At 27.0% G+C, this 27,933-nt stretch overlaps 1 protein-coding gene across 2 annotated transcripts in view; it reads right to left on the bottom strand.

Moving 5' to 3' along the window:
- Positions 1–27,933, bottom strand: part of LOC129920138 (frizzled) — a 188,946-nt gene that overhangs the window by 97,797 nt on the left and 63,216 nt on the right. The window lies entirely within an intron of this gene.

The raw sequence follows: 27,933 nt of genomic DNA, 5'->3' as shown, positions 1-27,933 counted from the left end.
CCTCTTTGTAATATCTTTAGTAGATCTAACTATGGGGCCAATAGTCCTCTCAATATTTTGATAAATATTTTCAATAAAAACTATTTCTTAATTCAATCAATTAATGTTAACGTAAAATCAAAAAATTTTCAGAATATGTTCTTCATACATTACAATTAAATTTAAAAAATAGATTTAAGTATTTATAAGTATATTTAATGTACATAATGTCATACTATAAGAGATTACTGCGTTAGTATTTAACGTGTTGAATAAATAAATTAAATAAATTAAATAAATTAAATAAACCGCTTCTTTCAAATCTGATTTGCTGCCAAACTGCTAATTGTATTTCAACAAAATTTTTGTATACAAAAGCATTTATAGGTATGTATAGTTTTAATATATGTAAATCGAAAATTAAATTTTGAAAATTTTTGAAAAATCAAATTTTCGAAAACGGGACACTTATTTTATTTTGAAATTTTGGCATAATGGCATATCAATTTTATTTTAAAACTTTTTTTCCAAGAAAATATTTATAAAAAATTAGTTTTTTTTTTTTTTAAAACGGGACTAACGAATTTAAAATTTTTTTTTCTAAAAATGCATCTTAATATATCAAACAAAACTGCATACTTGTTTTGTGGGGCAATTTGATTTCAGATGTTGTTTTATTGCATTGAAAAAACGAATTTTATGTTTTTTTTTTTTGTTTTTTAAACCTACAGTTCCAAAATTTCTATATAAAAAGTTTTAAAAATTTAAGCAACTTGTCCTCCAAGAGCAAGTTCATTCTACCCAGTTATTTTAATTTAGTTGCAATTAATATTTTTTTTGGGTTGGGGTCGAAATTCTGTATGTTGCAAAATTCTGTATTCAAAATACTGTATGCCAAAATACTGTATGTCAAAATTCTGTATGTGCAAAATGCTGTAGGAACAAAATTCTGAAAGTCAAAATTCTGTATAGCAAAATTCTGGTTGGTCAAAATACTGTATTTCAAAATTCTGTACATCAAAATTCTGTACTTTTTTACATTATCAAAACGAAATTTTTTTACAGCATTTTTACAGAATTTTGATTTACAGTATTTTGCCGTACAGAATTTTACAAAACAGAATTTTGCATGTCAGTATTTTGTTTATACAGTATTTTGACGTACAGAATTTTGTTCATACAGTATTTTGACGTACAGAATTATGGTATTACAGTATTTTGACCCCACAGAATTTTGTCGTACAGAATTTTGACAACTAGAATTATGACCCGCTCCCATTTTTTTTTCATGCAAATACTTTTCAGTTGCAATAAAAAAATTTTTTTGTACGCAATTTTTTTTGGTTCCAATAAATATTATCTTAATGCTATTTTTTTTATTTAGCTATTTGCTATAAATATTTTTTTTTTAATTTGTAATTTCAAACAAATGCATAAAAAAAAATATTTTTTACAACCCTGGGCAAAACCAAGTCTCCAAGGAATAATTTTGTGAACCAATTGTTCAATTGGTAAATTGGTAATTGGTAATTGGTAAAACTATTTGATAAATCATGTTTCAAAATCACCTATCCCACTTTTAGTTAAAAAAAAAAATGACTCAATTTATAACTCAAAAACTCTTATCTAAGCCAAGTCATACGACCCAACCCAGGTTCTATTAATTTCCAGAACGCATGAGCAGCGACACAAGATCCAAAAAAAGATAGATCCTTGTGTAAATGTCGCCTTGAATTTCAGACAAGCTCATAATACCTAGCGCGCCCCTTTTTTTCATTTCTTCATTTCTTGTTATTAATGTCGGGCACATGTTTGTGGCTCGAATCCAGACTTAACGAAGAACTCCAGTTGGTTGCAACTTGAAGCTATAGAGCGCGTTTGTGGAGAATTAATAACACTTCAGTTTATGTGGCATGTCAACTGTTTGGAGCTGAAGTAGAAATGACAGAGAGGAGAAATACGAGATTTCATGCGGGCACAAAAAAATAGATAAACGTTGAACGAGCGTTATCTTCAACTCAAACATGGGATGTTATTTTTGGTTACGATGCAGGGAAAATGGTTTCTGTTGCACTTGGGTTACTTCAATAGAAGATATATCTGAGAGGGGATTAAAATATATGAAGTTGATTGATGGAAACAGTTAGGGAATTAGTATGGGAAATCTAAAGAACTCCACTTATAGCGACAGGGCAAGAGAGAGAGAGAGTCCCAGAGTCAATGGCTTAATAATATGATGATGATTTTCTGCTTTTTTTTTCATCTTCGTGGAAATGAAGTAATTTTGGAATTTTTAGAAGACAAAAAAAAAAGAGAAGATAACTTGATTGATATTGCTTCTGGTTGGCTGGAATGGTAGATTTATATTTCATTTTAATTGTGATTAACTACTTTGAGTAGTTTTGTTAGTTCTTTTGTTTTTTTTTTTTTTTTTCAAAAAGACAGAAAAAAAAGTTATGATGTTGTGATCATCATTACACACATTATAGGGTCAAGAAAGAGGATGGACAAAGAACTAATATTTGTAGTTTCACTTAATGCGTGATATCTTGTGCTTAACTTAACTTAACTTACTATTAAGAAGAAACAACAACAACGTATCATCCACACACGCAATAGATTAATCATCTAAAATTATTTTTTGAGCGATGAATATGAAGAGATAAAACAAATAATATTTAAAGTCAATGTATCTTTATAAAAAAAAACCGGTGTTTTGAAGTGAAGTTACATGGCTTAAATAAGAAACAGAAGCTTATTTTACATCGTACAAAACTCGTAATAAATTGAAACAAGTTAATATCATCATTAATCAAATAAAGACTCAATTTATTATATATTTTGTTTTTTATTTAAAAGTTATACAGAATATTCTAAAACATATTGATAATCATTAAATGGTCATTTCCAATATATTTTTTCTCTAGAAAAAAAAACCTCCTTAACCATAAAAATATTCTTATGCACTCTTTTTATTTTCAATTCCCATTGCATATGAAACATTAATGACAAATTTCATCAGTTTAACACTTATTTTCAAAAAGTGTTTAGTAAAATTGAAAGTGTTACATTTTGTATGCAAAATATAATTGATTAAAAGGGTTTGGTCATATTTTGGAACTAGTTTGTTCCAAAATTCAGTATGATCAACATTCTGTAAATTCAAAATTCCGATTTTTCTATATTTTGTATGTAAATGGATTTTAAAGAATTTCGAATTTAGAGTTTTTTAAAATACAAAACTTTTGGAATTACAAATTTTGAAATCGGATTTTGGCACATACCTACATAATTATGATAATAATTCTGTTTCTAAAATTCAAAATTTTTTAATCCTGCAAATCCAAAAAACTGCATTTTAAAATTTAAGTTAAAAGTTCTGTAAATTCATAATTTTCTGTTCCACATTTCTAGACTTCAATATTCTGTACTGCAAAATACTGACATAAGACACAGAATTTAATTTTATTATTTTTTTTATTACTTACACATTGAAAAATAGAATTTTAGAAAACAGAATTTTAAAGTCAAGGAAAATTGATTTTTATTTCAAATTCAATCGGATTCAAGGAATTAAAAAAATCGAATTATGGATTTTTAGGATTTTCATATAGAGTTTTTTAGATTTACAAAATTTTGAAGCGGAGAATTCTGAATATACAATAAGAGATACAGATGTATGTTGACACAACTTTTTTTATTTATATAAAGAATGTTGATGATACAAAAATTTGGAAAACAGAATTTTGAATTTAAAAAATTTTGAACTTCCAGTTTTTTTTTTAAATGAAAAAAATTTGAAATAAAACATTTTAGAAACCGTTTTTTTTTTTTTGCACACTCAGAATGGGTTAGCCTAAGTGCAAATCCAAAATACTGCATTTTAAAATTGAAAGGTTAAACATTTTTCTGGCTTTCAAAATTTTGTATTACAAAATATTGACAGAACTTAATTTCATTATTAATACACTATTTTTCATTTATTATTGCCAGAATGAAAAATGGAATTTGAAAGTCATGAAAAATTGTTTGTAAAGTGCAAAAAAACGGGCTGAATTATTGTTTCGAATTACAGAATTTAAAAAAAAAATTGGAATTATTGATTTTCAGGATTTTCAAATAACTTTTTTTAGATCTACAAAACTTGGAAAAGGAGAATTTTCAAATATAAGTTACGAAAATACAGAATTATATTCATTTCAAATTTTGGTTCATATGAACAAAAAGTTAATTATAAAGAATTCTTGAATAACGACCCGTTACTAATGAAAATTTATAAATTCCAAAATTTGATTTCTTTAAGACTATAATCTCAAGTAATGTAAAGGATTATGCCAACAAAATTGAACAAATCATCTAATACACGAAAAGGCATAATGGATGTGAGAATTAAAATCTTAAGAAATTAAATGAATAAGAGCACTGACAATCTTTGGGACTAATGAATGGCGGTTATATTTGTAATATTTTGTGTTAAAATGAATGAAGCAACTACTGTAACATGCATTGAATCGTTTTCCTACGTAAATAATTATGATTTCAACTCTAAAGTAATAAACTAAGCTCTTTTTAACATATATAATAATATTACTCGTATAAACAAAAGAACTGAGCATCGAACTTTATTTTATCTAGTTTAATATTTTGTTCAAAAGATCTTACGTTCTAAATGTTCAATTATATAAATCCATAAAAACCATCTAAATTTAAAGAAATACTTTTGTATATCTATATATTTTAGCACAAAATTATGAACTAAAACAAAAAGTAATGAAAAATATATGCGGTCTAGGATTATGTAAAACATTGTTTTGTTGAATGTTATCTTTTGAAAATTTTAAAATTACATACATATTTCCTTTTAAAAATTTGTACTTTACAATGTTATGAAATCAAAATTTTTAAAAGTTTTTTTTTTTTAAGCTGGAATGTCCCCATTTTTTACTTTTCTTTAATCATAAAACAAAACAGTGAAGTCCATAACTTTGCTTTGAAATTGTTTTTTTTTTTTTTTTTTGCTGTCAAATTAAACTTGCAGATTTGTGAAATATTTTGACCGTGTGAAAAAATCAGTACTACACACATTACTTTTTTTTTAGATACAAAAAAAATCAACCTACATCTGTCTAGAAACGTGTTCATTTAAAAACATAATAAAAAAAAACTTCTCTACACGTAGGTACTCTATTTCCATCACATCAATTCCAACACAACTCCACCCGAAGGTAAAAAAAAGTCCCACAGGGTGGAAAGAATGAAACCTTCCCAAAAAAAACACAACACAAAACAACTTTGTTCCGTTATCTGCATGATAATAAATAACATGTCAGGTTTCGTTTTAATATAGAACGTGATGGCGATGGTCATGAAAAGTAAACATTGGAGCTGTCCGAAAAAATGTTACAGATATTCTAATTTTATTTAAATAGATTGATGAATGTTGGATAAACCTAAAAACCAGTCAAGTCACCGAAGCAGGAAGTGTTTTAGACTCTATATGGTCATGTTTTGTATATGGAAGTTATTTTTATGTTTTTATGCAGACAAAAATAACGACAGAAGTCTGACAAAGTTATGCAACAAATGTTTTGTGTTTGGGGTATTTCAAGTTTTATTTTCTGCAGATGTTGACGTTTTTGGGGGATACCAAAATTTAATAAAAGATTTAAACATTTTAGTGTTTTTAAAAGGTATAACAGAAAAATATCAACAAAGAAATATTTGCCTTAGCTCAAAACATCATCTATTTATCATAAGAAATCCTTCTTGCCGGTAAAAATGAGTTGGTATTCAAATTTCAATCGAAAATACATATAAATTATTTTATTTCTTTCCAATACAAAATAAAAATCAATCACAATCTATATAAGAGCACTAAAAGACGACGTGAAGGGCCTTCTAATTTATTTAAACCTATCAACTTTTTCAGAACACAAAAAAATGAAATGAAAATGATGAATGAATTAACCGTCGACGACATCACCCTCTCCAAAAAAATCCATGGAATAAATAAAATATCTATCCAAAAAAAAAAAATATTACATTTCAATGAAGTAAGAGATAAAATATCCCAGCGAGAATTATTCATAAATTATTTATAAATGCCATAGAAGAGAATTTGATATTTATTTATTCTATCCGTGTGTGTGTGTGTGTATTTTTTTTAAAAACAATTTTATGGCACCCTCTGAAATGATTTTAATCGAATTCCATTCCTCTTCAAACAAAAATTTATTTAAAAAAAAAATGCTTACTCACAAATTATAATTGAATTGTTTTTTTTTTTTTGAAAAAAAAGTATATTTTTGACATTTTTTTTGGTGATGAAAAAGGAGATATCATTTACCTTAGTTAGTCTCTTTTATTGAAAAAGTATGACAAGTTAATAAAAACTTCACACAAGAAACAAGGAATTTTGTGTAGGCGAAATACAGAAAAATAAAAAAAATAATAAACAATTTAATAAATCACAAAGTAATAAAGTGTCTAAAAGTAAAAAAATATCATAAAAATTGAAATTTAATACTTCAACACCTACAGTTTGAAAAAAAACATGGAATTTTATAAATTCAATCTGATAAAGTTTACAGAAAATTAAAAATTCTGTTAAAATAAATAACATAAATATTAAAAAAAAAAAAAGGTTCGCATTAATTTTGTTTTTTTTTTGTTTTACAATTCATTATTCTGATTTAATATTGCAGATGTATGAATAGAAATTGATTTTTAATTCTAATAAGATAATTCCAATGCAAAATAGTAGATGTGAGATTAAAATATCATAAAAAATTTAATATTTTCGATATGATACATAGTTTAGCGCCTTAATCCAGTGGATTTTGGTTTTTGTTTTTTAATAAAAATCAAGTTTTATTTGTAAGGAAATCTTTAAAACAAAGCTTTTTATAATTTTTGTTTAAAACACTGCCCAATGCTATTTTTACTTGCGATATAGGTACTATATATCAAGTTATGCATTCGTACAAAAAAAAAAGTTGAGATAACATTGATGGTAGACAATGCCAAAAAATTGGGTCCCGGAAGTCCGTCAGTCTGTCTGTCTGTATAAGGAGCTACAGCCTATAAACGGATGGACCAATTAATATCAAACTTGGTATGTAACGTTATTTGGAGACTTTCCAGAGGGATTTTTGGAATTAATTTTTTTGGACCAAAAATAACGGTACTTGTCATATACCGATTTTAGTAAAATTGAAATATCTCAAAAACGGCTCCAACGATTTTGTTTAAAAAATTCAAATGTAAGTTTTAGGCTAAGGTCTGTCTTTCAATGAAAAAAATTTTTTTTTGAAAATTATTATTAACGGTACCTGCCATAGAAACGTTTTTTTTCAAATCCGATAATCTCCGAAACTGCTTATTCGATTTCAGCCAAACTTTTTGTGAAGAAGCATTTATATAATTTAAATATAAGCCAAAAATAAAATTTTGAAAAAAATAATTTTTGGATTTTAAAAAAAAAATTGTAAATTTTTTTTTTTTTTAAATCAAATTCCGAAAACGGGACATTGAATTTTTTTGAAATTTTGTTTTTAGATGTTGATTAGTGATTTCTACAGAATGGCATACCAATTTTATTTTAAAACTTTTTTTCCAAAAAATTATTTATAAAAAATTAGTTTTTTAAAAAACGGCTCTAACGATTTTGAAATTTTTTTTCTAAAAATGCATGTTGTTTTGGAGGGCAATTTAATTTCAGATTTTATTTAATTTTTTTTTTCCAAATTTCTATATAAAAAGTCTTAAAAATTTAAACAACTTTAACTCTAAGAGCAAGTTCGTGCGACCCAGTCGTGCATTTTATTTCTTTTTGATTTAGAAAAACAGGCTATACTATATTTTTGGCTTTTTTTGGTTTTCGTTTTATTTCATTTTATTTTAATATATTAAATTTCGTTGTGATAAAGAATAGCTCGAAAATTATAACCCTGATTTAATGCAATTGCGAAATTTACTTTTTGAACATAGTTTTTTTTTAATTTTAGTTAAATATCGAGATTTCGGTTGATGCTAAAAAAATTAGAAGTAAAAATTTATAAAATTGAATTTCTTATTTAATTTTTAGAACAATTTGTTAATATTGTTTATATTTTGAATGTCAGAAAACTTCTTTATGAACAATTTTTCATCGGAAAATTTAGATCATATACATTTATGGTTGTGTAAATACCTACTATAAAACAAAATCAGAAATGACATGATGAAAAAAATTAACCTCGAAATTCCGTATGTCTGTCATTCTCTATCTGGAACAGCGATTGAAGATTTTTTTTTACTATAATGAAATTAATATGTAAAACTTTATTTTAGCCAAAAAAAGACCTAACGATTTTGATTGAACAAATTTTTTTTAATTTCTGATTTTCTCGTAACTTCTAAAACGAGTTCAATAAAAAATTCTGTACAGAAGCTATAAGCAACCGCATTATTAAAAAATTGAGCAGTTGTTTTTTTTTCAAAAGCACATTTTTTGATTTTTTAAAAATTTAATTTTTTTTTAAACAATGATTTCTTAATAAAAATTAACTTAAACAACAAAAATAATCTTTGTCCTTTACGACTAAAGCAAATAAATAAATTTATTAAGGATTTAACCTGGTTCATGTTTTCCCAAATATGTTTTCGAAAATTGGATTTTTCAAAAATAAAATATTTGATTTTTTTTTATTAAAAAACTTATTTAAAAAAAAATTATTTTGAATTTATATATAAGGCTATATATACCTACCATTATTATGAATAGTAATTTATTTTTTTTTTTTAATATTTTACCATGATTTAATCAAAAGGTACGTACCTGAAACGAAAAGAGAAAAAATGACAAATTAGAACGGGTTTGCAATTTTTAAATGGCGATAACTTTGTTACGAGTTACATCCGAATAAAAAAAATAAGTTTGTAACTTAATAAGTAAAATTTTTAATTTAAGTATTAAGGGTAGGTACTCGAAATACTTACATTAAAAATTTAAATTTTTAAATTTAAAAGAAAGATTTTGTAAATAGAAGAAACACAGATCATTTAAGTCCCTAAAAATTTCACAAAACCATTAAAAGTAATAAAATACCAGAACAGTTCAAAACTCTACAAATGGCAACAAATTTATAACATTTTGGTAAATTTTTGTAAGCAAAATCACAAAAAAATTAATAGCTTAAGGCGTTTTATTTCAAACTTACAAGCTATTATCGTTGTTGTAAGTAGGGTAAATTAGGGCATTATGGCATACCTAAGCACAAACTCAAATAACTTTGCTACGGACAACAATTTTTACTTCAATAATTTTTAATTAAACATCATAAAAACGTAACATAAATAAATTATTTAAGAATAAAAATTCAAGCTTTTTAACAAAAAATAAATTAAATTAAAAATAGTCCAAAAAAAACCATATTGCCCTATGTACGGGCAATATGGCGAACCCCATTTACATCGGAGCCCTTTACTTTTTTTACGTACTTTCGGCATTTCTGAAATATAATTATAAATAAGTATCATAAAATTAACGTCAAATTGAGATTATTTTGAAATTAAAAAAAATACAGACATTATGTAAGTTACTTTTGAAATTAGAAACTTCATAAGGGCATTATGGCGCAGTCGTGTATAATGTCGCGCCATAATGCCCTTATTGCATCTGCGCCATATTGCAAAATATACACATATTCACAAAACACCAAAAACCAAACACAATTCTTACTTCATTTAAAATACTACAAGTTGTATAAAAAAACAAAACTGTACTCTGCATTCCACTCTTCACCACAAACACGTGCACTGTATACTTACCGAGATACAAACATACAAAAACAAAGCGATATTATATTGGTACCCAGAACAGGTATTTTTTTTTTTGTTTTCTTTTTTGTTTGGCACAAAAATAATAGCACTGCCCTGCGATCGTCACAAGGCTAGTGTTTAACGAAGACCAAAGTTTCTGCATTGCTTTTATTTAAATTTGAGTATTGGAAGTATGGTAGTTGAGAGGTGCGCCATAATGCCCGGTGCGCCATAGTGCCCGAAGTTACCCTATAGAAAATCTTTTTGACTTTGAATTTGAAATTAAAACGAATTGAATTTGTTCAACTTGTTTCTTTCAAACCATAGAAAGTTCGATTTAATTGAACTAAAAGATGGTTGAATGACTTTCATTGTGTTCAACAACACTATAATCCTCTAGGGCATTATACTTTTGTATACAAGATTAAAAGAAACAAAAACAACAACAACAACCGCCAACTCTATTATTAGTGCAAAGTGAACCTTTTTCTGTTTAAACGACGACAACGAGGAGGAAGAAATCGATACTCTACCCAAACGGGACAAAGACAGAGAGGTTCAAGATTAATTGTTCTCTAAAAACGGGTCTCACGCTGCGAGCGAAATTAACAAGGAATCATGCCAAAAATACTCGATACCAGCTGTGTGTACCAATTATTCCATCACTTCTTCTTTGTGTAATTATCGACATGAAATGAATGAATGAAAATTTTCCAAACTTGCTTTGCTCCTTTTTTTTGAAAAAAAAAAAAAAAAAAAATTATAAATGTTAGGTATCGTCGTCATCTTTTTCTTCTTCATCTTTTTTAGCTGGGTTTGTGCCAATAAACTCCCGTTTGAAAAGAAGACCTATTATTCATAATGCGAAGAGCGTTCATTATGTTGTCAACAAGAAGGATAATATTTTTTTTTTTAACTTTTTGCAAATAATCTTTTCTTTTTTGATAGAAAAGGTTAACGAATTGGTCGGTTAATGTTGCCCATACAAAATAGACTCGTGTTATCGAAAAGTTTATCACTTTAACCATTTTCTAGGTTGATTTTAGGTTGTGGCGACCAACGTTGTAGAGAATTAAATTTTTTTTAAATGATTTAATAGTGAAACTTAAATATTGGAGAGTTATTTCAGTTGAAAAATATTATCATGATGATTTTAAAAGAAAGTAAAGATTGGAGAGTTTTTGAATAAGGTTTCTGCAGACCAAAGTTGTAGAATAATGATTTTAAAACAAAAAAAAATATTAAAAACAGTTAAAATCTAAACAATCTTAAAAAAAAAACATCGATCGGTAATATAAATTAGTGGAGACCTGTTTGAAAATAGTAAAATTTTCTGCAAATTTTGTCTGGTGATCAAAAAACGAAATTAAGGTTTGGAAAATTAGCTGAAATGAAACAAAAAATGCTTTAGACAAAAATTTGTTATAAAAATTAGAAAATACATTTTGTAGACTTTTTTCAACAACATTAACAAAACAACATTAAAAAAAAATTTTTGATGACCAAAATAGTCAAGAATTGAATGTTCTAAAAATTTTGCCTTGACGATTTAAGGGCATAATTAAGACTTTGGAGAGTTTCTACAGTTGAAAAATAATACCCCTTTGACATGAAATTTTTTGGAGACTTAAGTTTAAAAGCATTGAATCATATTGTATACAATATTTTTTAAGTTTTTGGACAAAATTAACATTTGGAGACTTTCATGAAACATCGAATTAAGGACGAAATTAAGATTCTGGAGAATTTTTTTTTGTAATTGGAAAACAGTATCACTTTCACAGGAAATTTTTTGGAGACTTAAGTTTTAACGTTTTAAGTTTTAACATTGAATCGTGTATTATTAAAGTTTTCTAACGAAAATAAAATTTGGAGACTTGTTTGTTTTTTTTTTACAAAACCTCTATAAGAGCCTAATGAATAGAAAAAGGCAAAAGAACATTCAACAGATAGTTATTGCAATTGATTTTCTACTCAGTTGTGTGTGTTTAAGTTCTTTTTTTTTTTCTTTTCTATTAATTGTTGCTAGTTGACGACATTGCATAACGAACTGTGTATGTTCTCGAAAGGACACTGACCGACACGGACGACATGTCCTGATGTTAGGTTATTTATTTATATTGAAAATACCGATTGTTTGCAAGAATGTTTTTTTTTTTCCTATTTTTCCAACCAGTTGTTTGGCGTTCCATGATGGTATTAGATTTGTTTGTATAACAGCAGAATATTCTGAATTTAATTTCCTGGCTTATATGTAAGAGAGAAATATTACATACACATTCCATCGTTAGTTTATATTGATCGATGATAGGACATGAAGCATATGAAGGAGAGAAAAAAAAATAGTTTTATACTCGTACGAATATGTTTGAAGAGTGTGTACAAAAGCTTACGGATATCTTGATTTTTATTCAGGACACATGCTATGAGGGCGGTTCGTTTAGTTTCCGCTTTATTTTTTCCTTTGTTTGTTTGAGTTTTTTTTTTTGCTTGCTTGTAGGTATTCTTTATAAAAAACCGACATTAGAGACCCTTTTAAAACACAATGAGGCTTCTGATTAACTTACTTTATAATGTAGGATAACTTTGGTATGCAAAAAATGTTGGTCGACATTTCTTTTTTTTTTCTAACATTTTTGTGCTAAGGATGAAACCAGGATGTTAGAGTGTGTTTTTTATGTGGGAGTTTGTAATTTTTTTTTTGTGCATTGTAATGAAAGTTTTTCTTTGTTCTTTATATAGGTTTCTAGTGGAGAAAGTGTAACACATATTAATCTTGAGATTATGTAGAGAGATTAGTTTTTAATTTTTACTAGAAGGTGATGTAAATTACAACAAATTCATAAGGATTAAGGAGATAAAGAATTACACTTATCAGAAAAAATAGTGTCCGTAAAAAAATAAATTCATAGAACAAGGAATGTACCTAATGACAAAAAAAAAATGATTTAAGATATATGATAATAGCATAAAACTTTACACATTCGTATGTTTAAGAAACTATAAAGACTTGAAGTGGAGTCAACTATTAAGCTTTTGGAAAATAAAATTGTAACTGAACATGAACAACCCAGGTTGAACGTAACGAAATTTCGAACAAAATTTAACTTGAGACAGTCAAGTCGAATTTGTTTCACTTGTTTTTAAACTGATAATAAATATAATTTTTAAGATACAAAAAAAAAAATAACGGCAATAAAAATTGGAAGAATTAATTATCTCACAAACGGTTCTAAAGATTTTAGTAAAACAAATATTTATTTTTTAACCTTTATCTTTTATTGAAACCTGTCAAAGACTAGTTTTCTCGATTATTGGCTTTCTTGAAAACGAATCGATCTCAAACATTTTAAAACACTTTAAAAAATATAATTTTTGATTCTTAAAAAATATTAAATTTTTTTATTCGATTTCTTTAAAATGGGCAGATATGTATTTTTTTTTTTAATTACAAATTTTTAAAAACTGAAAATGGTGAAAATGTGTATATTTTAAGACGATTTTCAAAAAAAAATTCTTTACATTCTTCTTTACATTTAACGGAAATTAAATTAGCAAGACTTAATATAAGAGATGTCTCTCAAGTTAGCAGAGCAAGGTCAGCAGAACATATGTTTTGTTATTGGATCTTTTAGTGCTTATTAAGTGCTAATTAAGTGCCCCAAAATTAAATTAAGTGCTCCACTACTTTTGGAGAAAATTAATGTTCTGCTAACTTGATTCAAAGTTAGCAGAGCAATTACCAGAAAATGCCCTAAACTGCTCGTAGAAAAATCGGGTTTGGTATAATATTTAGGTGCTAATTAAGTGCTCTACGAATCCCAAAAAAAATTTCCAAAAAAAATTTTTTTTCCAAAAATAATTTATTTTCTGTGATTTTCGAAATAAATTTTTTTTTTGACAAAATTCAAATTGAGTAATTAAGTGCTCGACTAATTTGAATTAAGTACCCCATTTTCCGAAGAATTTTCCGAGATTTTTTGAAAAAATCAAAATTCAAGTTAGCAGAACACGAATTTGTATGGAAAATGAAAATATTTTTTTTTTAATGGAAAATCTCGGAAAATTCTTCGGAAAATGGGGTACTTAACTTATATTAGTTAAGCACTTAATTATTTAAGACAGTTTGAAAAAAAAAAATTTTTTTTTCGAAAATCACAGAAAAAAAATTATTTTTGGAAAAAAAATTATTTTTTTAAATTTTTTTTTGGATTCGTAGAGCACTTAATTAGCACCTAAATATTATACCAAACCCGATTTTTCTACGAGCAGTTTAGGGCATTTTCTGGTAATTGCTCTGCTAACTTTGAATCAAGTTAGCAGAACATTAATTTTCTCCAAAAGTAGTGGAGCACTTAATTTAATTTTGGGGCACTTAATTAGCACTTAATTAGCACTAAAAGATACAATAACGAAACATATCTGCTGACCTTGCTCTGCTAACTTGAGAGACATATATAAGAGCAAGTACGAGCAACTCAGGCGTGCATTTGATTTTTTATTTCGTTTCAATAAAATCGGTCATTGTTTTGTATTACAATATTCTGTAATTAAATTCAGAATTTAAAAATTACTTTAATACAACTTTTGAATCTTTTACAGAATGCTGCATTTAAAAATTGTATTGTAAAATTCTGTGTATTCTAAAATATTTACAGAATTTATCTGTACAAAATTAAAAAAAAAAAAAACTGATTTTTGAAATACAGAGTTTTTGAAACCGAAATGTGGTTTCTTTTATAGGGTTTCGTCAAAATTTAAACTATATTTTTTGAAGAATTTTATGTAACTTAGTTTGGAGTCAATATCATTTTTACTGTTTGAAGGTTATTAATTCGAAAATATTTTTAAGTTTATCTAATTTTTTGGGATACTTATTTTGTAGTTTTGTAAAATAAAACTAGCCCAAAGTCATTATTTTCTATCAAGATATTAGAAAAAATCAATATTAAAAATTAGGTTTTTGGTTTTTACCCAAAAGTATTATACCTATATTAGAAAAATTACGTTCAAATCGGTATATAATCGTTTGGGAGGAAAAAAATGAAATTTTTAGGGGAATTTTTTTAAAAATGATTTTTTTACTTGAGATATACATAGGTACTATATCAAGTTATGCATTCGTACAAAAAAAAAAGTTGAGATAACATTTTTCCATGACATTACGATGGTAGACAATGTTAAAAAAGTGGGTCCCGGAAGTCCGTCTGTCTGTCTGTCTGTCTGTCTGTCTGTCAGCCTGTCAGTCTGTCAGTCTGTCTGTCTGTATAAGGAGCTACAGCCTAAACAGATGGACCGATTAATGTCAAACTTGGTATGTAGCGTTATTAGGCGACTCTCCAGAGGGATTTTTGGAATTTTTTTAGACCAAAAATAACGGTACTTGTCATATACCGATTTTAGTAATAGGTATTCAAATATTTCAAAAACGGCTCCAACGATTTTGTTTAAAAATTTCAAATGTTAGTTTTAAGCTAAGGTCTATATTCTAATAAAATTTTTTTTTGGAAAATCATTATTAACGGTACCTGCCATAGAACCGTTTTTTTTTCAAATCGGATTATCTCCGAAACTGCTTATTCGATTTCAACTAAACTTTTTTTTGAGGAAGCATTTATAGAATTTAAATATAAACCAAAAAACAAATTTCCAAAAAAAATTTCGAAAACGGGACATTGAATTTTTTTGAAATTTTGTTTTTAGATGTTGATTAGTGATTTCTATAGAATGGCATACCAATTTTATTTTAAAACATTTTTTCCAAAAAATTATTTATAAAAAATTAGTTTAAAAAAAAACGGCTCTAACGATTTTGAAAATTTTTTTTCTAAAAATGTATCTTAACATATCAATTAAAACTGCATATACTTGTTTTGGAGGGCAATTTGATTTGAGAAACTTGGCAAAAAGTTTGCTTTTGGGATAAGAACCAAGTACAAAAAAAAGTTGGGTGGGCGGACAAGAGGGAGGGGGTGAAGGTCAAAAATATACTGAATATAAAGTCAATACGACTGCTCTAAGAAAAGTTATTGCCGATTAAAAACAAGGATGCTTTGTTTTTTTACCTCAACAGGTAAAATATAACCTAAACCTATGTGGAAAACATTCTACACTGATAAAATTCGGGATGAAGGTTTTAAATAAAGCAGGAACAAAGGATTCATAAAGTTCATAAAATTATTTTTTGTGAAAGGGTGTTTTTTTTTATGGGTTGATTTATGTGTGAGAAAGGTATCAAAGAAACAGCTGACTTAAATTTTATTAATTTTTAAAACTTGGTGGTAAAAGTTTTGGTTAGTATAAGAATTAAGAATCTATAAAGTGTACAAAATTATCTTGAGTGAAAGGGTGTTTTTTTTTTTTTAAGAAATGATGAAATTCGGAATTAGTAGGTACCACAAGAACTGGGAAAAAAATTGTTACACCAATGAAAATTATTAAAAATATTTCGTTTATAACAGAAACCAAGAACCCAAACAGTCTATGTCTATACATATATTTTAGGTGAAAGGGTGTTTGTTTTTTGGGAAATAGGGAAAATCGATAAGTCCGATAAAATCAGTGGTATAATAAATAAATTTCAATCATTCGTGGTTGTGGTGAAGGAAAACGTAAAATGATGAAATTTAAAATACACTGAACGAAAAAAAGATAATGTTTTCTAAACTGGTTGCGATAGAAATTTTTTCCTTATGGTTTTAGTACAGTCATAAGTTTAGCTACCAGCCATTTCAGGATTATCCATTTTTAACCGGACACCCTGTATATTTTTTTTATTTTTGTCATATTTACAATTATTATTATTTTATTCAAAGCTTTCTTCAGTTAAATATCCCTTAAAATAAAAAAAAATAATAACAACTTTGAAATTAATATTTAGGCCAAGTGAAAAAGAAACACTTTCTATAGTGGCATTTAACAAAAAAAAACTTCATTAACAAGATGTGCGAATTGTTTACTTAGCTTCAATTTCAAAACTTCAACACATAGTTATTATTGTTTTGATAATATATAATATTTTCTTATCTTGTCCTACATAAATCACAGTCGACAGACACTTATTCCAACACCAACAAGATTCATAAAAGCTATATCCCCCTGTCATCATCATATCACAAAAAACTTCTTTGAATTGAATCTTTAAATTCTTTAAAAAAAAAACTTCAATACAAAGAACAAATACAAAATATAGTTATCTTACATTATTCCAACCAAAGAACAAAAAAAAAAACATTATTTCTCACAAAACAAAAAACTGAAACAAAAAACCTAACAAAATAATTTATGATGTTACATAGATGGAGCTATGTTCTCCCACTTGTGTTACAAGTGCTCTACAAAGAAATTCCAGACACCCACCAATCCATTGGCAAACTATCTATAACTATCGTTCTGTCTAAACGTTCAAGTCATGGATGGGATATAGTAGGGTTTTTTTGTATCTTCCACAAAAATGTATACAGCTCTCTCCTGCCTATCTGATGATGATGGGCTTTTGGATAGTTTGTTGTTGTTGTTGTTTATGTGTGTTTGTTCCGGATGGGGTTTTCAGCTTTTTTTTCGATTGTTATACGGTTGAAGTAATTTACTCTCCCCAAAGCTGCGTCATGTTTTCAGTTTTTTTATTTTTACTTTCTTGTTATATTATTTTATGGTTGTTTGTTCACTTTATGTGGACAGGGTTGCCATATGAGTATTTTTAGGATGAAATATTCTTCTATTCTACAAAGTTACCATAGCAGAATTTTTTTCACACATTAAAAATTGTGACAAATTCGCAGAAAAGTTGAAAAAATATTTTAAAAATCTAACGTTTTTCAAGTTTTTATAAATTTTTTTTACTCAAAACCCAGAAAATTTTTTTAATAATTTCTAGGGTAAAAGCGGGTGATATGGCGCAACGGGGGAGATGGCGCACCTTAAATATCTTAGGCATTTATTGCTTTAAAAATGTATGAAAAATATTTTTAGCTTTGTTTAAATATTTAAAATCGAAGTAGCCAGTATTCGTTTCTTTGTCTGTGATACAAAAAATTAAAAAAAATTTCAAAGCAAATCATGTGATTATTTTTTTGGAATTTTTTTTTCGCTCTTTTTTTTTGTTCCGATATTTTGTGAGTCGTTGGGATCTTAGATGCCCTTGATACACCAATACATACAAGAGAGTATAAGTTATGCATTGCATGTGAAATCTGAGCTCTATTTCTATCTGCTTTTAATAGGTGCTTACGAATAGGAATTATGCGAAAAAAGGTGAGATGGCGCAGTTTTTTGCGGGTGAAATGGCGCATTCCGTACTAGAATTTTTTACTCGAGTATAGTGTTAGCATGTGCCATATCACCCTCAAACTATTTTTTTTAAGTAATTCAAATAAGTTCCAATTTTATAAAAAAGACGACTACTTGCAATCTATTATATGGCATGCATTGGTGCTTGACTCCTTCACATCGTTCAACCATTTGTGCAATGAATTTGGCAATAGAAACCTAAAACAAACTCATGCGCCATCTCACCCACCCTATAGGGGGAGATGGTTTTTTTTAAACTTTTTTTCTATATTAATTTAAAAATATAAATCTAATATATAAAAATCTGTAAAACAAACAATACGTTGGATATTGAATATAGAACATTTTTGCATTGTTAGAAGTATGAAATGTGGTTTACTTTGAAAAATATGCCAAAAACAAAAAAGGTATGCCATCTCACCCGCTTTTACCCTACACTTCTTCTTGATACATCTTTATAAACCATCAAATTCATCATTTTTTAGTAATAATTACGATCATGCAAAAAAAAACCTGGCAACCCTACAAAAAATTCACTCTTCATTGATGTTACAAAGTAGAATACAAAAAAAAAAAAATCAAACAACTACCGCAACGCTTTGAAGTTTTGTGTTTATCTAAACGTAAATGTAATTAAATTAAACAGAATATTGGTGGGCATAGGGAATTACACTTTACCTATTCTAAAAGATCTCAGCACGGTTTTTGTTTTTTTTTTTTTTTTTTTTTTGTCGGTGAATTTTAAACGAGCATTTGATAGAGTCATTAAAGTTTTTGATTTTATTTTTTTGGTTTAACTCTTTAATCTTTGTGTTTATGTTTTTTCAAGCTTTAATTAAGGTAGACACAACGGTCAAAGGAAAATTTACATTTTTAGACCAGTTGGTGGTAATAGTGCAGTGATATTGATAGGTATTTTATAAAAAGGGGTCCCTAACATTGTTGACAAGATGCGCTGTGGGAACCTTAATTGAATGGGGGGTTTTAATGGATATTTTCCATTGCATGAGAATCAACGCTTTTTATCCCTTTTTCCTAAAGCGTCATTCGACATAACTTCAAGAGCTAAAATCTTTAAAAAATTTCTGAACAATAAAGTTTATGGTGTTAAGAAGACGTTAAAAATATCGCATTTGCAAGCTCAACTTTGATAAACCCTTTACAAAAAACCAACGATAGCTTATTGCATTGAACTCTGTTCAACTCTGAAGGATGATGATAAGAAAGTTTATTAACACCACAATAAAAAAAAAAAAAAAAACTGAGCTGATAACAAATAAGAATTTATTTGACATGGTAATTTACATAATCGGTTACTATGAAAAATTTATTTGCAAATGCTTTTAATGTTGTAACAGCTTATAGTATTTGTAATCAATTGATTGACTGACGTAAAAGATAATCGTATCTTGGGGGGACTTTTGCTATATGCAGGTTAAATGCTAAAACCTAATAGAGCATGTAGGATGTATATGTATAGGTTGTATTTAAGATAAGCTTAATGGAAAAATGCATAAGTTTTATTCATTGTATGAAGATTTCTTATTTTTTTTTATTATTATTTTCACACATTAAACTAATTTATTAAAGCAAGAGAAATCTTTTGATCATTGGAAACATACGAAAAATGAAACCATTTTGAGCAGTCTTTTATCAAGTTTTTAAAAATTTTTTTCCAATATTTTGATTTTTTATTCAAGATTAAATCTCAGATTGTTTAATGTTTTTATATTAGGTTTTGAATCACTGAAAAAAAAGACAGCTAATTGATCATGCTATTTCTGGATATTCTGCCATTTCTGGATGTCTGATGAAGGACATGTGGGCATTGGAGTCAACATACAAATTTTGGTTACTGACAAAGATGGGTTTTATTGGTGAAATATGAGTTTTTGATGATATCTCGAACTGAAAAGTGCACTTCAAATTACTCAGGACATTAGTTTTTAAATAGATTTTATCTTATTTAATATTGTAGAGTTAAGAAGCTTAATGTAGAAAAACTTTAAAAATAAATGAAACAGCGAAAATTGGATACCTATTTGATAGCAATAGGGGAACCCTCTATAGAAAAGTATTATTTTTGAAAGATTTTTACATAGAACGAACTAAAATAAAATGATCGAAAATGATTGGTTTTGAAACTCAAATTAAGTTTTTATAACCTTTAACTTTCATTTAACAATATATCAAAATCTTTTTAAATGGGGTATATATTTTATTTCTATATTTCTATAAAAAATGGTCGTACTGGAATTTTAAGGAAGGGATTCAAAGTTCGAACTTTCTAGTTTAGGTACGTGTTCCTCTGAATTCTAATGAATACAAAAAAAAAAAAAAGAGGTTGTCTGTAAAGCCGGTTTACGGACGATGATTTTCCGTGATAACGTCGTAAGAAAACAGGTTGTGTGCTTTTAAAATGAGTCAATTGAAGCGTTTATTTATTTCAAACAATCATAATCTACAAGAAAAAGCTAAACAAAATTACCTTTTTTCTTTTCTCATTATATTAATTTTTTTATTTTTAAAGATAAAAAAAAAAAAAAATAATGGGTAAAACCATTTTTAAATTTTTACAATGCGCAAAAAGTATTAAAATAATAATAAAACAATCATTTCTTACGAAAAAAGTGAAAAAATCATGTAGCTTGCAGTGAATGTTATGTGTGATATAACAAATGAAAGGTAACATCATCAGAATGCTCAATAAAGTTGAATCAAATTTGTATTTACTTTAGATCAAAAGATAGAACCTGTTGAATAATAAAACTTTATTTTACCGTTATCTCAAAATTGTGACTACAAAATTGATTGCACAGATACATATATTTCTGTCTATTATCTATCTACAATGTAAATTTCATTTATTTATCTGTTAAAAAAAAAGATAAAAATAAAAAACGGTTAAAAAAGGTCAAAAAAATTGGGACAAAAAAACTTGTTTTTCCCGTTATTCGGTCAAAAACCATTTTGAAATACCAATTTTTTGCACATGTATGCGCACAGTCATAGACTACATGTACTATAGCTTGAGATTTTTGAATGCTACAAAAATTGAAAAAAAAAATAAAAACTCACCCAAAAATACCCCAAAATATGTAAGTAGGTGTTTTTCAAAAATTCATATTTCGTATCTTTCGAATGACGTTTTTCAAATTGTCAAAAAAAAAATTCCTCTACCTAAAATCATTACTTTGTCAAAGGTCTATCACATGTTTTAGTTTTAGAAAACCATTAATAGCTTGGTTTTGAAATTTTTTAGAATTTCGTCAGTCAGTCTTGCAATAAATTTATCTATTGATTAAAAAAAATTCAACTCTTTAGGTACATTGTCGCGTTTAGAAAATAGCCAATTTTTTGAAATTTTGTTTTACCCCTATTAAAAGATGGAATTTTTTAAAATCCTTCAAATGTATTTAATTTTAGGTTATTATCTTTCAAATAAGCTATAGAAGATTTTTGTATCTCTAATAATTTATTTTTGATTTTTAATTGAAATTTTTGCCGCACTGCTAAAAATTTCAAGTGGAACGTTAAAAAATGGCGTCACTTTTTCGTGGTGGCTGCCATGGTTCATCGTTTTAAAAGACGTTGTCACGTCAAAAAAAAAGTGTTTTCGAAACTTTTCAGGTTCTTTTTTTATGTAGGAACTTTTTCAAAAAAATCGAACTTTGAATGGATAAAGAACTTTTTTTACCATCAACATTTCAGCAACCGCTGATTGTACAAGAAAATTAAGGAGGGTTTTGATATCTTGAATATTGAAACCGGAAAAAAGATTTCTAGAAAATGGACTTTGGATTCGGTTTCAACAAACAAAAAAATGTATGCCTCACTTGTCACTCCAAAGTCAGATTTTTTTTTATGTTTGCAAACAAAGAAATCTTCAATTTTCAGATTTGTTGGATCTTTAAGAAACAACATCCAGTCAAATCAAAAATTGTTTGAACAACTCACTACTGAAAACCTCGATGGAAAAAATATATACTTTTTATGTTTAAATGTGTAATATATATGACAACGGTGAGAATGCTTTTGTCGAAAACCTCTTATATCCTAAAATATAATTTATTTGTATTAATAAGCACCCTTACCCTATTTATATTAACCATTCAAAAGTGTTCAATACCTGTCAAATTTAAAAAAAAAAGTCTATCTATTATTTTTACACTGATTGCAAATTTTACCATATCTTCTTCCAATTAACCATAACGAACTTGCCTCCAGGTGTTTACTACCTACATGAAATATTTCTTCTTCTTTTTTACAGAATTATTTACAAACCTAAAATATTTAATGATTCCAACATAAATTAAAAGCCAAATCAACCTGACACAAGCAAAAGAAGAGAGAGAAAAAAATCATGATAACTCATATCTCTTCATAATTAAAAACTTTTTTATAAGACTCCTCTCTTGGCCCCCATGACGTATACTTGTTTTTTTTTTTTTTTTTTTATTTGAATAATATTCTTTTTTTTTTTATTATTTTAATGAGATATCTTAATTACTGCCTCTCATTTATATATTTGCAGAGACCCTCTGAACAAAAAAAAAAAAAAAAAACTGAATAAATTAATGACTTGAGTTGGGGCAAAAAAAAAACATTCTTGAGGAGAGAAAGGCTAGCACAAAAAAAAAGATGGAGACAAAATGACATCAATACATCACACTCAAGTTTGCAAAGAATATGCTTGGCCTTATGTCTTGTTTTTTTTGTTTTTTTTTCTGATCTCTGTTTGGAACGCAATTTAGAGAAGCTGGTTATCTGGCATAGAGAGAGACTGACTTGATGATGAACAATGTCTTGACCTTGTAGGTCAGATAAATTTTTCATTCGATTCGCTTTCTTTTGTGTTCATTTAAATTTGTTTCTTTTGATTTATACCGCAAACAATGTTTTATTGGGGGGACTTGAAACAAATTTATTAGTTTATTTATGAAGAAGTATAATTTTATTTGACAAACGATGCATGTTTTGGGTTGTTTTGAATCAAGTTTTGACTCATGTTTTGAATAAATTTTTATTCGAATTTATTTATTGAAGATTTGAATTCATCATCAATCATCATTTTCTTTTTAGAATTACCCTTAATTTTGTCAAAACAGTCCCAAAAGAAAGGGGTTTAATCTACATTTTTAATAAACAGAAAATCAGTACACAATCTTTGGTGTCATAAGATTTCAACCCTTGAGGGTATTTTTCACTCCCCCTTCAAATAAAAAGAAAATAGAAAAAAAAAATAATTTTAACGTCACCCAAATGACTATAAACCTAAAATTGTAAAATTCACCAGACTTTTCCCTTTTAACCGTTCCCAAATGAGTGATATCTTCAAACAGTCATAATAAAACCCTTCGATAAATTTATATCAAATTTTCCGATAAGGCGCATTTTCCAATTCGAGCAATCGTATCCAAGGGATGATTTAGGTATTGAAAAAGGGCGAAAAAAGAAAACAAATATATTTCTCCCCTTGGCAGCCATTAAAGAGATGATGCGTGCCGTTGACGTGTGCAAAGGCAAAAGACGATTCAGCACAAATAGGATTGTCATTAAGCTTCAGGGCATTAAAAATTTAGAAAAAAGAAATACCTTGCGTTTGACAGGACATATATAAAATGACAATGACGTTCTTTTTTTGCAAAAGATCCTTCAAAGACGAATAACTTTTTTTCCATATATTTAAGGACTGTTTTGTCCTTGCAAGATGGAAAATCCCCAAAGACAGTAAATATTGATTTTATTCTTGACACAGGTCTCAAGTTTCCAGACATTAATCCCATTTACTTTAATTAGTCAACAATTGAAATAATATTATAAGGGTAAGGGTAGAAATGGGGAGGGGATTAGATTTCACAGTTGTCAGACAGTGGGCGTTTGCTATTTTTTTTTTTTTTTGTCAATTTTTGTTCGTCCTTTAAGATGAGGGTTCAAAAGATTTAAAATGAAGATTTTTATTCTTGCATTGATTTTTATTATAGACACACAAATACACTCACCGAATTTGTACGTATTTACAATAACAAAACCGGAAAACGAAACTTTTCCCCCCAACGAAAAAGTGAGAACAAAAAATTGGATCTAAACTTCTTTAAGAGAAATCATCTTCTTTTTTTTTTGTATTTTCAAGGGTTCACTATTTTTCCACCCCAGTAGACTTGACTAGACTCTAGACATTTTTGAAATTTGTTTTATGGTTATAGCCCAGATCAATAATATGAAACTTTTATGGAATGCAGACAGCAAGTGTGTCCTCATGTTTTTTTTTTTTTTTTGTTTTTTTTTTTTTTTTTTTTTTTTTTTTGTAACCTCTCCCCTTTTCAAAAACTGTATAAACGCATTGATATTATTCACTTTGACATGTGTGTCAAGAAGCTTTTTGAGACGACTTTTTCTTTTTTAAGGGTTATTCGATTGAAAAGCAAAAAGTTACAAGAAGCAGCAATATTGGAAATAGCTATATGAACTTTTTACTTACCTTTTTATAAGAGGTATAAAGGTAAAAAAGTTTCATAATTTCGAAATTATTGAAACTTTTTTTTTGTAACAAAAAAAAAAAAAAAAATAATAAAAAGTGAATTTCATGTTTCATTGCACAATTTAGAAAGGAAAATAATAATAAAAAAGTAGATTTTGGTTCAAGATTGTCTTTGGGTCTTTTGAGGTAGGAGTGGGATTTTATTGAAATTTCAAATATGTACAAGGAAAACATTTTTTTTTTTTTTTTTGATAAAATAACTAAGAATGTCCTTTGCAATTTATGACAGCAAAGATTGATTGATTGATGTTATATTTAATGCCGATAAACTTATCATGATTTGTTAGTTAGTTAATTTGAATATCAAATTTAGCTGTGATCGGAGTGTGAACTTTAAAAACACATGATTTTCGGAAAGTGGATCTAATGTTATATTTTCTAAAATTTTCCTATTGCTTGCATCAAAAAACTAGAAAAAAATATATATAAGGGTACTTGACATACATAATTTTTTTAACTTCTCGTTTTTTTTTTTTTTAAACACATTGACCTTTTTTATTTAGTAATCAAAGCAAGGAGGTAGGTACCTACAGTAGTGTGGTCCAAAAAATATTTTTTTCAATTTTCGGTCGGGCCACCCCCTTAATTTGTTAAACTTATCTATAACACCGCAAGAGGTTGCTAGTAACAGTTCAATTTTTAGGTTTTGTAGGTAATCTTGATTTATTTTTTTTTTTTTTAATACTTTATTTAAGTTTCACTTGTCTTTATGAAACATATAAAATATTTTTTTTTTTGAAAAAAAAAAAGAAATAATTAATAATAATAAATAATAAGCAAAATGTGCAAATACAATGTCTGTGTACCACCTGTTGACTAAATTTACTTGGAAATGACCCAAAAATTATTATTTCGATATTTTCTCAGAATAAGTATAACAACCACAACCTTCAAGCAATTTTGAACTTAAAATTAAAAAAAAAATATTATTATTTTTTACCTTTTTTCTATAAAAATACAATTTTTCAATAGCAATCAGCACCCCCTTCTATATAAGATAGGAGGCTGAAAATTCAACAGTATAATACCAATAGGGTGTGGAACCAAACTAGGGGGTGGCCCAACATTTAGTTGAAAATTTTATTTTTCCCATACAAGCGTGGACCACTCTAAGGTACAGGTTATGTTGTTTAAAAAATTTTAGCTAAAACTACTTTAAAATACAAAAGCAAAAATAGTACGAAATATCAAAAGAAGATGATGGAGAAATCCAAAAAGAAGGCTTCGATAAGAAAATTCACGTGTTGTGAAAGATTAAAAATGTTCAAAAAATCAATTTTTAGAATTAAAAAAAATAAAATTGAAAAACTTTCTTTTTAAATCGACTTTTTCGAAATATGCCCTTTAATTATTGATATTGATTGATATTTACTAAAAGATAGCATGCCAACTTTATTTATATAATGTGCGTTTGTATGCAGGTATAGTAAAGTTGAAATTTCTCAAAAACGGCTCCAACGATTTTGTTAAAATAAATTTAAATGTAAGTTTTAAGACAATCTTTTAATGAAATCTTTTTTAAATCATTATTAACGGTACCTGCTATAGAACCGTTTTTTTTTTAAATTTGATTTAATACGAATTTATAATTAAATATTAACCCTCTGTAGGCACACCTCTTTTTTGTGACGTGATAGACACACGGGTGCGAATTTGGTTTATACTTTTTTATGTCGCTGGAACTTTTTTCGGTCATAATATTCCAAGGAATTCGAATATTGTATTCACAATTCCGAAAAAAAATATTTTCACCCTTATAAAGAGACTTTTTTGTGACCACTTTTTTGAAAAATCGTAATTTTTTTATTTTTGCCCTGCCAAATTCGCACCCGTGTGCCGACAGAGGGTTAAATATAAACCATAAATCAAATCTGAGTTTTTTTGAAAAATCAAATTTTCGAAAACTGGACATTGAATTTTTTTTGAAATTTTGGTTTAAGATGTTGATTAGTGATTTTTACAAAATGGCATACCAATTTTATTTTAAAACTTTTTTTCAAAAAAAAATTTATAAAAAATTAGGTTTAAAAAAAAACGGATCTAACAATCTTGAACTTTTTTATTTAAAAATGCATCTTAATAAAACAAATGAAATTGCATACTTATTTTGGATGCCAATTTGATTTTTAATTTTTAATATAATGGCTCAAAATATTTGAAAATTTTTTTGAGCTTATTTTTGCAACATCTCCCAAATTTATTATATACTGATTTCATTTTTTTTTAATTTTTTTAAATGATGTTGTATTTCTCTAAGTTGAATTTAACCAACATACGAATTCAGTAAATTTATAAATTGTACGCATAACTACTAAATATTTTATTTGAAGCATTGAACCTTGCATTCCAACACACACATTGTTGTTTATTGAAATGACTCAACACCTCTTTGTCACAAAAAGCTGATAAGACTTTTATTTATTTCAAATTCAAGAATTGAAAAAAAAAAAAAAACTTCTCACGAAAATATTTTTTGTACGATTTGTTGTGATTCAAAATTATTGATTAAATAAAAGTACCTAATTGAATTAAAAAAAGAAAATACCAATTTTTTTTGTATTTTGTTTAAAATTATGAAATAAATTTATATTAACAAATTAAAAATAAGATTGGAAATATTTTTTAGTAGTAGATACTCTGATAATTATCAGAGATAATGCAGGGTGATCCAAAAAAATATAGAAATTTAAGAGATAGGTAAATAAGCACAATATGAAGACTTGGATCATTAATACAGGCTGTTTTCATTTCGTAGGGGCTTATAGAGATTTAATTATATAATTTTTTTGTAGAAATATGTTAGAAAAAAAAAAAATAAATAAATATAATTTTAGAATTATAAAATAAATAATTATAATTAAATAAATAATTATAATTATTTATTTTATAATTCTAAAATTATATTTATTTATTTTTTTTTTCTAACATATTTCTACAAAAAAAATTATATAATTAAATCTCTATAAGCCCCTACGAAATGAAAACAGCCTGTATTAATGATCCAAGTCTTCATATTGTGCTTATTTACCTATCTCTTAAATTTCTATATTTTTTTGGATCACCCTGCATTATCCAATATCTATAAACTACAATATACCTGATAAACACCACCAACGATTTTTTTTTTTTTCCTACCAAAAACAAACGCCAGGCGTATTGAATCCGCTATTGTTCGAACTGTCAAAACTTATTAATATTCCAAACATAGTACCGCTTCTTTATTAAGAATAAAAATACGAAAAAATATGCTACCTAATACACCTACAACCCGAATCGACATTTCCTCCTTTCATTTGCCTCTTATTTTTCTTCTTTCTTGGATC

The sequence above is a fragment of the Episyrphus balteatus genome, chromosome 4 (assembly GCF_945859705.1).
Source record: "Episyrphus balteatus chromosome 4, idEpiBalt1.1, whole genome shotgun sequence".
In the NCBI taxonomy this organism is placed as follows: Eukaryota; Metazoa; Arthropoda; class Insecta; order Diptera; family Syrphidae; genus Episyrphus; species Episyrphus balteatus.
Note: the sequence above shows the minus strand (reverse complement) of the source record. Positions and strands in the feature narration are given on the sequence as shown.